The sequence below is a fragment of the Marmota marmota genome, unplaced genomic scaffold (genome assembly GCF_001458135.2).
Source record: "Marmota marmota marmota unplaced genomic scaffold, marMar, whole genome shotgun sequence".
NCBI classification, from domain to species: Eukaryota; Metazoa; Chordata; class Mammalia; order Rodentia; family Sciuridae; genus Marmota; species Marmota marmota.
In genome coordinates, this window is record NW_026000206.1 from 13,174,277 (window position 1) to 13,186,581 (window position 12,305).

The following is a 12,305-nucleotide window of genomic DNA, read 5'->3' on the forward strand; positions in this document are numbered from 1 at the left end:
CTCCCGGCGTCCCGTGGCTCTCCTCCTCTGGTTGTGCTAATGTTTGTTAAAAGAATGAGAAGAGAAAATTAGAGCTTTAGGTGTCAGACCGCCAACAGTCTGTGCCCCGATTTTTAGGACCCCAGAGCTCCAGAGCTGTGCTGCCCCCACCCCCACCCCCCCGCCGGAGTGAAGGGTGCCAGGTAGTGGCCCAGGGAAAGAATCCCTGGGATTCAGCTCCTCTTGCCTCTCCAGCTTGCTTTTGTTTTTTCTTTTTCTTTTTTTTGTACCAGGGATTGTTGAACCAAGAGTGCTTAACCATTGAGCATCCCCAGTTCTTTTTCTTTTCATTTTGAGACAAGGTCTCACTAAGTTGCTTTAGGCCTCACTAAATTGCTGAGGCTGGCTTTGGACTTTTCATCCTCTTGTCTCAACCTCCCCAGTAGCTGGGATTATAGGGATGCACCACCATGCCCCACTAGAGTTTGCTTTTAAAGCTAAATGTATTTGCTCACATTAGGGAAACTTGGTGTCTGGGTCAGCTCTGTGTTGCTATAATAAATACCTGAAACTGCAAAGAGAAAAGGTTATTTAGTCCATGGTTCTGGAGACGGAACTGGCCCTACTCTGAGAACACTTGGAAGAGCTGACTGCAGCTGAATGGGTGTGGTCAAGGCTCTGTCCCAGAGTCCCTCCTTTCTGGGATGACCCAAGACACCCTGAGGCTGGGCCTTCTCCTTCATCAGGTCCTGCAAAGATGACTTGGATGTGGTGTTTGTTGTGCTGTACAGTCACCTACCAGAGCTTACTCTCCTGGGCCCTAGAGCCCAAGGCCTTGGCAGTCCAGACCTGTTGGTCACTGTGGCCATTGGAGGAACAGGGCCAGTGGCTTGGTCCCCACATGCCTCACCTTTGAGGCTTTGCTGAAGGTGCATGTGGGCACCTGAAGTCCAGAGCAGCCTACCTCAGGGCTGTCAGGGCTTCTTTTGAGTTTTCCTGTGCTGTCATGTTCCTAAGGCTGTTGTCCCTGGACACAGATAGCATCCATAGGCTGACAGGGCCTCACTGCCACCCACAGGGTCAGAATAGGTGGAAAAACCTGGCCCTGGACCCTGCCTCACCTGGAGCCAGGCAGAGAGGGTTCCAGACACAGCCCTGGATCTGGCTCTGACCCACCCCATCAGGCACCCCTCAGTGTAGGCCCTTCTTTCAAGCCTGGGACTATCACGTGGGACTATCACTATCTCCAAGCCAAGATGCTGTCTGGCCAACCCAGAGGAGGCCTGCACATCTGGCAGGCACACCCCAGCCACTGCAGCCTGGTATCTTCCTAGCCCTCAGGACAAGTGGAAGGACAACCCGCTTCTCTTCTGTCCTGTCCCATGGGTAGAAAACCTGTGTTTTCAGGGGGTGACAGCATAGAGCCAGGATAGGCAGGACGGTGCTAAGCAAGCATCTCTTGAAGCTGCTATGGACACAGATGTCCAGGACATTTGGGGCCTCAGGTGCCTGCTCTCCATTCTGAACCCCCAGGCCTAAGGGCAAGATGGGCAGAAAGGTGCTGCGATGCTGACCACTGCCAGTGTCCAGATGCCTGTGCAAAGGGGTTGGGCTGGTGCCACGCAGATGTTGACTGTCCTATGGTTACCCCAACAGGGCCTGAGTCCCCCGGCATGTCCAGTGGAGCTTCATGGGGAAGCAGCACCTCAGTCTATTGAGCCATTGGGGCTGGGATTTCAGGTTGGGCTCTCCCCCGACTGGGCCTGGAGAGTCACTGCTGCTCGCTGGCAGACTCAGGTTGGCAGCATACTGACTCGACTGCCCCCTTGGGCATGTCCTCTGTTCTAGGGTCTGCTGTGCTCCATGGCTGCCTGGGCCATCTCTGGTTCCTTTTCACCACACACTGGTCTTGCTGACCATGCCTGGTCCATTCCTTGGTAGCTCATCCTCCCCTGGATGCCTGCTCCCCCAACAAGCCTGAGGTCCAGGCAGCAGTGGCTGGGACTTGTGGACCAGGCCTAGGCTGTCTCAACATGTCAGGTTCTAGCATGAGTCAGCCCAGCCTGGGACTTGGCCTTCTGGGGGAAGAGGCACCCAAGAGGCACCCAGTAGAACAGACAAGGGGCTAGATGGGAGGCTCTGTTGGGGAGACCTTTATCTTCCTGGGATTTTCTCTATATGGAGTTTCAGGTTAGGGGGATGTATGGACCAATCATGAGACTGCCAGATCTTCTGACCTCAAGCAATGGCCTCTAAGGGGCCAGACAGCCCCAACATCATAGGGGCTGAGGGACTCTGGGCATTTGTGCCCAGGCCCCTGAGGTGCCCCCCTGCTCAGTGGTTGGAACAGCCTGTTTCTGGCCATCCCCCAAGCTCCTGCCTCCTTGCCAGCCTCCTGCAGTGGGCAGGGTCAGCACTGGGTCCTTGGCAGCCCCCCGGGTGCACCCTGATTCAGGTGGTTTCTGAGAAGCTGAGATGACACAATGTGGCTCAGAGATCCAGGCAGGGGCAGGCTGTGCCCTCCAGGGGTTTGGGGCCCCAGAAGCCCTGCCAAGATGCGTGATCCAGTCTGTCTCCCAGGTTGCCCGGCTCTGTCCTTCCCAGCCTCAGGCTCATACTCGTGGGCTGGGTAAGACCGAGGCCCTTGCCCCAGCCCAGCCCACCCTGGGTCCTGTCTGTGCTCTGGTTTGGAGTGTCCAGCTTAGGCTTAGCAGGGCAGGGATGGCTGACAGGGCAGGGATGGCTGAAGCAGTCTGAACCCCAGGACAGAGAATGGAGTACTTCCTTGGCCCTGGAGCCAGGCTCCTTGGGGTGCAGGAGCAGTGGGATGTGGCCCACTGCTGCTCTGCTCTGCCCCTGACCCACACTCTTGGCTGTTGAGGTGGGCTCAAAGCCAGGCCTGTTTCCAAACCATTTCAGGGAACAAACAAGGTGGGAAGAAAGTGTTCCTGTGCAGCAAGGATTACAGTACTGGTCACGTGGGCCTGCTGCCTCAGGGCCTCTTCTGGGCAGCTGCCTTAGAGACCAATTAACGGCTGTGTCCACCCCCACAGTGTGTGCAAACTTGCCCAGAGACAGGGTGCTTTCTCGCTGTGAAGTGTTCTTGACTTGGAAGGCTTTTGGAGGCGCTGGGATACCAGTGAACACCAGTGACCCTTTCTATGGCCAGTGGGCACCTTGGACCCAACTTGAACAGCCCTGAATCCTGAGCGCTGAGTCCTGCTTGCAGTTTCAGTTTCCACTTGGTGTCTTGCTCAATGAAGAGACCCCAGAGTATGTTGCCTTCCATCCTGGCACCCCAGTGCTACTACCCCTTCATAGTGTGTCCACCCTTCCAAGGCCACATGTGACTACTTTCAAGACTATATGTGCCTCCCTTCCAAGGCCAAGTGTTTCCTGGGCATCCACAGAGATGTCCTTCCGACATGAGCACAGGCTAGCTTGCCAGCTAGCAAGAAACTCAGGGCGAAACTCAGGGCAGTGGAGGTTGGGAAAGCTTCACTGAACAAGGAGAGGCCCTGGAATGGCCAGTGGAGGCTTCTGGTGGGGGCAACTGCAGGCAGGAACTGGCATCTGTGGGGCATACTTGGCTTTCTCAAGCTGGTCTTAAGTTGCAACTGTGCCATTCGGTCTTACTGGAGGAGGCACAGCTCCACTGTGCAGCCAACCCCTACCTGCGCCGCTGCAGTGATAAGACCCTGGCGAGTGGCCCTGGACTGCTGACAGAGACAATGCCCTTGGGGCTGGCACTTTCAACACTCAGGCCTCCAGGCCCCTGGGGCAGTGCTGGGCCACATGCACAGGAGTGCAGGGAGTCTTAGCAGGCCCTGCTGACACCTGGGCTGCAGTCCCTGGCCCCCCTCCTCTCTCCTGAGTTCCATGTTCCTTCCTTTAATTTTGGAGCAACCCTGCTGTTTTGCTGCCAGTACATTTCTCTGTCTCTCTGTGTGGTTTTTGGAGGTGATTCCCCAAGCAGTTCTGAAGGTTTTTTTTTTTTTTTTTTTTTGGAAGAGATACAGAAGCTGGTCCTGGAGCCGGGAATCCAAAGTCCTGCCGTCAGAGGCCAGCATTTCTGCAGAGCCCCAAGTGGGGTCAGTGTATTGCAATGACAGCAGGGTCCAAGGAGCATCCTTTCCCTGCCTGTGGTTGAGCTGCCCTTGGCTGGCTGTGTGGACATGGCTGTAAGTGAGGCCAGGAAAGTATGCACCGGCATCTCACCTCTGCTGAAACCCCTTCTGAGTCCCTGCTACCTGCACAGCCTCCCCAGACATCTGCTGGGTTGCAGATACCAGAAGAAGTCAGACAGACCCTGCCATGGGCCCTAGTCCAGAGCACGACAGCCACCCCTCCTGCTCCTGTTGTCTGTACTGAGAGCCCACGGGGTGCCAGTCAGCCATCAGTCCTGTCAGCAGGAAACTGGGAGGCCAGGAGAGGCCTGCATTTGTCCTCAGCATGGGTGCCCAACCACCATAAGACCTGGGCCTGGGTCTTCTCACATAGCAGGCACTTGGCCTTAGCTCTCTGTTCCCCCTCCCCTCCCACACCCACTCCCACCCTTGAGTTTTGCAGTAGAGGCCTCTGTGAGTGATGTCACCCCTTCCTAGGTTGGTGTGCCTGCCTACAGCGCCACCTCCTGGAGGCAAGCGCCAAGTCTGGCTCTCAAGACTGCAGTGGTGGCCTTGTGCTGGGGTTGCTGGGGTGTCTGCGGGCACTGTCTGGGAAACAGGAGCAGTGGGACCTGAATTGCCTAGGCTTTTGGGGTGCTGGAACCAGGGACTTGCGTGTGATGGGCAAGTGCTATATTGCTGAATCTGTCCTACCAGAGCTTCATGTTTGAGTGTACTGGGGACACACCAGGAAGCAATGCAAAGGTCCATTATCACAGACACATGCAGGACCAAGCTCTGTTTTCCTTTTCCAGAGCTGTGGTCAGAGGGAGGAGGAAGGATCCTTGTCCTGCTTCAGGAAGGGGTCCTCAAAGATCCCTTTGACTCCAGGCCCCAGCAACAAGGCAGTACCATGGAGGTTAGGGGTGGGTCCTGGACCTCTGTTCTGGGCCTCAGAACAGATCTCCAAAGACTGATCTCCAAAGATCAGTCAACTTTTTATTTTTATTTTTTGCAGGACTGGGGATCCAACCCAGAGCTTCATACCTGCCAGGCAAATACTCTGCCATTGAGCTATACCACCAGTCCAAACATAAGCCAAACTGAAGTCCTGGCACCCTCAGACAGCAGCCAGGTGCTGTGATGCTGCTGGGAGCCAGAGGCTGGATAGCACTGGCTCCTGGGGCCTGGACTGCGTGGGGAGGATCCTTTTGAGAGGACACCAGCAGGCAGGGGTGTGAAGAACAGAGAAAGGGGCACTCTGGGCAGGGAGACGGCTCTGACCCACTGCTCTTGTCAGTGGTGGGATAGACCCCCTTGCAATTTAAGGGCTGGGCACTGACTGGGACAGCGCAGCCAGGAGTTGGTGGTGGGCACTGCTGCTCTCCAGGAGAGCATTCTGGAAGACCCAGGCCTGCTGAGGAAGCTTGGGGTGCCCAAAACTTTCTTAGGGGCTGTGCTAGGTACCAGGATCTGCTCCAAGGCTCCTAGCACCTGTGTCTGAGTGGTTCGAGGCAGGAGCTCAGTTGAACATCCCTCCCACCCCAGGAACCTCAAGGAACTGTGGGGGCATCCTGAGACTCCTGCCTCTGCTCATGGGGCTTCTGTAGCCTTCTAGGGCCCACAAGACTCCACTGATACCTGCGCAGGACCTGTCTCTCAGAGTTGCAGCCTGGGCAGGGACCATGCAAGTGAGTCCAGAGAGCTGGGCCACCCCACTACACCCATGTGGGACCAGGCCAAGCCTATGGATGGCAAAATAGGCTCCCAGGACAGGGAGGGGCTGACTCCACACCATGCAGGCAGCACCTACCTTGGCCCCAGAGCCATTCAGCCCCAGAAGGCAGATGTTCCAGAGAGCACGGGCCTGCCAGGGCCTTTCCAGAACCCAGACTCCAGGCTCAGCACAGGAAGTCCTGGGCCCAGGGAAGATGGCTTGACTGTCTCTGCCATGTCCAGACACACGCTCATGCACACAGGGCAGGGACATGCACATACACACATACCCTTGAGCATATGTGCACACACAGATACGGGCACACACACAAACATGTGAACACACACTTGAGCACACACAGGCACACATGGCCCCTCAGGCTCTCCAAGCAGGCCGGTGACTACAATGGCATTCCTGTCCCCCGGAGCTGGCGCCTTGTAGCCAAGAGACAGAGCAGACAAAAAGGATCTCACAAAGGTCTGTCACTTCAAAAAGCCAAGATTTTTTGAAGTCATGAAATAACACATTTGTACACACAGTAAGGGGAGTGTTTAAAATGAGCCATTTTACGGTGCCATTGATCTTTCACAGGGTGGTGGGAAATCAAAGCCTTTGGAAAGTTCTGCCTCTTTCCAGTAGCGTTAGGGACAGTGATGCGCCTTGTCCCTGCAGTCTGGAGCCGTAACCCAGTCCCTCTCCATTGGGTCACCCAGGGCTGTGTGGCCCAGACCTGTAGCTGCAGAACACCAGGTTTCTGGCCACCTCCCAGGACCCTGGACCTAGGGCTGTGCCACATGCTGCAGGTCAGTAGCATCTGTCAGGCCCTGTCCTCTGGGTGCCCTACTTAAGTCCCCTTGAGCCCCAGAGGAGGCCCTGGAGTAGAGACCTTTTGTATGCCTGACCTCCACTACCAGCCCCAGGCAGCCCTCTGAACCTGAGAGACAGCCTTGCAGCACCCCAGACACACTGGCACATCAGGTCCCAGCAGGCTGGGGGCGGCTACAGAGGAGGAAGGTGGCATGGGGCTCTCTGTGACCCCAGTCTGGGAGCTCCACCCCCACAGACACCTACGGGTAGCATCTCTTGCTGCTGGTCCAGGACAGAGGGAGATAAAGATACTTTACCAGGCTGGTGGTCCCCAGGAGCTCCACATCAGTCATGATGTGCCATCCCAGTGGCCCCTCCGAGGGTGGGTGCTGAGGCCTCTGGAGCAGCCCCTCCCTGTCCCAGTGGGTTTCCCATAAGATAAGAGAGGAATGAGGCTGCTGCACCCTGGTAGCCCCCTCCCCCAATTAAACCATGGGCCTGGTTTCAACCCGACTCATCTGGCCCTAATGGCAGGCTCCAGTATCTTGAGGGACCCTCCAGGGTCCCTTCATTTGTCTGGACTCTGCCCAGGCTCCTGTGGGCCAGCTGAGTCTCACCATGAATAGTGTGGATGGGACAGGACCCCTGTCACAACATTCCTCATTCCTCCTCAAGGACAGCAGGGGGCCACCCTGCCCCAGTTGGAGTGTCTGGGCTTTGGGTCTATGTGCCAGAACAGGAGGACCAGAACGACCTTTGGGAGCCCACCTGACATCCAGTCCCAGCCTCCTGGGTGAAAAGCCTGAGCAGGAGATGTAGGCTGTGAGGGTTTGGCCTCATAGACTCATCTTGGTGGGCAGGACAAGCAGGGCCTGAGAGCCTGAGAGCCTTGTTCTGGAGTGAGTCACCCACTCCTTGAAAGAGGGCCCCCAATCCAGTCCCAAGCAACATCTTACAGACTGGAAACTGTAGCCCCAGGGCACAGCTGGCCACATCCCTCCCCATCTACCTGAGCCCCAACTGCTGGCCACCACAGAACCTCGTCAGGGGTGGGAGCCCACCTGGCCCCAGTGGTCTTGGCAGCATGGTCCGAGCAAAGTCCCTTAGACGCCTCTGGCTAACTCCAGCTATAAGAGGAGTCCTTTCAGACATCTAGGGTGAGCTGCCACCTCTGCCTGTCCCCATAGTGCCTGCATCCCAGTAGAACGTGGACACGTGAGGAGAGGAAGGCTCCGTACTACAGGACTCCTGGGAGAAGAGCGCACCCCGCTCTTGATTTCCTAAAGCTGCAGCATCACAGGATCATGCCTGGGTCATTCAGTGGGGTCACCCAGGAATTGGCAGTGCTAAGAGGTACCCATACAAGAGTCACATGGCAACTGATGTCCAGGTAGGGTGGTGAGTGAGACCGGTGAGTCCCCAGGCTTGTCCTGGGAGGGTACATCTTTGAGGCCACCTCCTGGACCCATGGCTCCCTCAAATAGCCCACCTGGAGGGAGTTGCCAGGGTTCCACTGCAATAGGGTGATCACCTTCAAGACCATTTAGAGAGGTTTCAGTAAAACCTGGGCAAGAGCAAGCCTTACAGGCACCTCAGGAATCCTTACAGAATGCAAGGGATCCCAGGTAGTGTCTGGCTGACAGGCCCAGGAGGGGTCTGGATGCCTCTGGGGCAAGGCCTGGCTTTAGTGGAGGGGGCCAGGGTCCCACTCCCGACTGAGAGTCCTGGCCAGCAGGTGCACTGGCTCACCTGAGGTGCCAGGGGTGCAGGGCTCTTACTTGTGGGCAGAGATTAGGAACGATCTTCTCAAACCGTGTGGAGATTTTAAGTTCACAAAGTACACTCAACTTGTCTAGATTCGAATCTTTAAATTCTGTCTCATGAGCCTGTGGTTTTCGTTTTAAAACAGGTCACCAGATTGTGCCGCTGGCCATCCCAAAGAGTATGTGGTGCATAAGTGCTCTTGTATTTCCCCAGGCAGCATGCCACTGTGGGATGGTTGAGGTGCCCAAGAGGGTCAGATACGTTGATTTGTGATTCCAGTTTGAAACACCTGGGGAGTTTAATCAAGTTTAACATGTCTGCAAAATGTCTGTATAAAGTTTAGAGATTTGGCACGTGTGAAGCTCTGGGTTCGATTCTCAGCACCACATATAAATAAATAAATACATAAATAATAAAGGCCCATCAACAACTCAAAAAAATAAAATAAATAAAATCTATCCAAACCATTTAAAAAATGTTTAGAGGATTTAATGTATCAAGTATAAGCTAATGGAATGTTAAAAAATAAGTGGTGTATTTTCACACTAACTCAAAAATTACTGGGTTTATAAATAAACTTTTAGGTTGAGCTTTCAAGCTTGTAAAAAACTTGTTTAAGTTTATAATTATAAAACATGCTTTTAGAGCTGGCGTTGTGGCTCACTGGTGGAGTGCTTGCCTCACACGTGTGAGGCACTGGGTTTGATTCTCAGAACTGCAGGTAAATAAATGAAAAAAATAAAGTCCATCAACAACTAAAAAAATATTTTAAAAAGATATGTTTGACCCAGAAATACCACTTCTAGAACTTAACCCTGAAGATAAATCACCAAGCAGAAAAAAACACATGTGCATGATTTAGTCCTGGCCGCACTGTTTGTGTAGCCGACACCTAGAGCAGCACAGCACCACACTCAGCAGGGCACTGTCGCCTGCGATCTGCCCAGCGAGGCATGGCTGCACAGCCGTCCTCTGCCCCATGTCCTGCTGGGCACAGAGCCCCAAGCATGCTTGAGCTGCTCCTGCAGCCACTGTGGACCACACCTTTATGAAGGCCTGAGCTTGTGCTGGGGATGTGACTCAGGCTGGGGGCCCTGATGCTTCAGGAGGGGCTGGTCACCAGAACCCTGAGTCAAGGGTGACAGCTCTGCCCTCTGCCCTGGCAGGGTGTGCCCGTCCCCCCACCACCTTGCCCCCTGCCTCCTATGTGGCTGACCAGTGTGCCTTCATGACAAACTGCAAACAGGAAACGGAAAATAAAATTACGGGGGCCACTGCTTTGGACTGGGCTCCTGTACTAGGCCCAACAGGCCAACCAAACCAGAATGGAGTCACCTCACGGAAGCTCCACAGGCCAAATAAAAAACAAAAAACAAAACAAAACAAAACAAAAAACAGAAACAAAACGAGGCTGTTACTTGTCCCACCCGAGGCCAGGAAAGACTCTAGAGTGAGTTCCCAACAGGCCAGCTTCAGTTGGCTCTAGTCCTCTTGCAGAGGTGACCCCAGGCTGTTTATCTCAACCTTATCAGGACACTAACGTTGAAATGGCCCATCAAGTTCTGTGTTTTTGCTTCCCTCATTCTCTAAAGCCAGCACTTCTGCCCAGCACTCGATGTGATTAACATGACCGACCCAAGTGCCTTCCTGAATGCCATCAGTTGTTCTAGAGAAGTACTGAGCCTGCCAAGGGGTCCAGGAGTGCCTGAGTCTGCCACCCAGTTGGACAGAAGTGCAGGTGGCCTGTGGATCCTGGGATTCCAGCTTTTGCCCCCTGAGAGAGAGGGCATGTGGGGGTCTGAACGTGTGACCTGTGGGTGTGTGCCCACTCCAGGTAGCACCAGGACAGGATGAAGGACAGGACCTGAGCTGGGGCCAGACAACTGGGGGTTGTCACTGTGGACAAAAGGAGCAGAAAGGAGCAGAAAAAAGAAAGTGTATCTGATTATTTTTGCAAAGGAGATAGAGGAAAGCCAAACTAGACATGAATAAGATGCATTTCCTGATGGGTGGGATGCGGGGGTGGGGTGGGGGTGGCAGGGGTGTCTCATCTGAGCTGACTTTTGGAACCATGTCAAAGTCTTACATAATAGAATAAAAATAACAAAGTGGGGAGAGGCCTAAAACAGAGTACGAGCAATAATGAGCCTCACCCCTCACCGTATTTCAAATCAATAATGTAATCTCACTGATGTGGAAAAAAGGACTAACTCAAATGACCTTTGAGTGTACACTTGGACTTTGTACCTTCAGATTAAAGACCCAAAAGACCCTAAGTTCCAGTTTGCAGGCTCCTTTGTTTGAGTTGCTGACTCTGATGCATTTTAGGACTGAGCAAATAAACACATGAAGGACAAGAGGGACTGGTCTTCTCCCAGTAGAGGGGGCTACAAATAAAGGGAGACTGGAGTCAACCCCAGGGTACTGCTGTCACATGAACTCAAGCAGATTTTACATGTGTGTGTACCGATGTGTTTACAGAGAGGAGATGCAGGGTGTGTGTATAGTGTGTGCACAGAAATGGGGACATGAGGTGTGTGTGTGGTGTGTGCAGAGTCAGGGGACATGGTGTGTGTACAGAGACAGGGGACATGGGGCGTGTGTGGCAGGTGTGCACTGAGATGGGGACACGGTGTGTATCCTCCCAGATCTGCTTCCGACACACAGGTTCTGGTCCATGTTGTCTGGTCCACACTGGGGTAGGGGGCTCTCCCAGGGACTTCCACTGGGGGGCCCCCTGGATGCTAGTGCCCCTCCTGCTCCAGTCAGGACACAGTGGCCCCTCCTGCTTGGAGCTGCTTCCTCATGCCCCACCAAGTACTGTCTGTCATGGCCCCTAACTGCCACCACAGTCCCCAGGCCTGAGCTCACCTCCAACCAGGTGGGATGTCTGGGCCCCAAAATGGAAGCAACAGAGAACAGGTGCTTAGGTGGGCAAGGTGACAGCTGGGGTCCTGCAGAGTTGCAAGCTGGCTTGATGGAAGGGCTGGTAGGAGTGAGGGATCTTCCCACTGGACCCCTGAGACTGTCCTGTCTAGCTCCCAGCTGGCGGGGCCAGAGCTCACAGACCCTGCAAGGCCCCATTCGCTATCCAGGTGAAGCATTTGCTCATTGCTTCATTAGGACATTCATGGTGACAGTAAGTGATTCCTCTTGGGGCAGAAACCCAGTGCAGGTGCTGCCAGGAGTGTGTGTGTGTGTGTGTGTGTGGGGGGGTAACCCCAGGAGCCGGGCTACTGCTAGACACTGGTGGCTCAAGGACCAGGCCCAGAACCCAGCACACAAGACGGGGATATGGCAGAACATGGGTTTGGCGGTTGACAGAGTCCACCCAGGACTCTTAGAATTCCCTGAGGGCAAGTGAAGTTGTTCCATTGTGGCCAGTTAGGGCAAGTGGAGGACAAGGCCCCAACGCAGGGCTATGGCCCCCAGCCCAACTAGCAAGGTAGTGGGATCTTCCTCAGCAAGAGCATCCCTGATCCTCCGCCTCAGGAGCAGGACTTCAGGGGTCCCTCTGGGCTCCAGGAGCTCCATCACATGGGGGTTGGGGGCGGGCAGTAGGTGCAGAAAACACAAAGAGCCAGTAGATGGGAATCTTTACTTACAGAAAAGCGACAGAGCCAGAGGCCCCCGGGGCGGGGCTTCAGCAGGGTGCCTGGGGGTAGGGGCACAAACACTGGGTGGGAGAGCAGCGGGGCGATGCTCTGGTCACAGGAGCTGGCTGGGGAATGCTGCGAAGATGGAGGGGCTGGGGCTAAGCGGGAGGGGCAAGGCCGGATGTGCAGCCCGCTCCCCGCCCCCCACGCCCACCCGGTGGGAAGAGGCGCTCTGCGGCCCCCTTTCCCTTTCGCCCGGCTCCCTGCTCGCCCCAACTACTGCTCAGACTCTGCGTGGTGGGAGTGGGAAGGCGCCCGCCTGGTGAGGTTCTGGCG

The 12,305-nt window shown here is 55.0% G+C and overlaps 1 protein-coding gene across 3 annotated transcripts in view; it reads right to left on the reverse strand.

Moving 5' to 3' along the window:
* Positions 1-11,952: 11,952 nt before the first annotated feature.
* Caly (calcyon neuron specific vesicular protein) overlaps positions 11,953-12,305 on the reverse strand; it is an 8,084-nt gene continuing 7,731 nt past the window's right edge. For all 3 annotated transcript variants that reach the window (XM_015498480.2, XM_048791436.1, XM_048791438.1), the window contains exon 6: positions 11,953-12,104. The gene's annotated coding sequence lies outside the window, so the exon portion shown is untranslated. The remainder of the gene's footprint in view (positions 12,105-12,305) is intronic.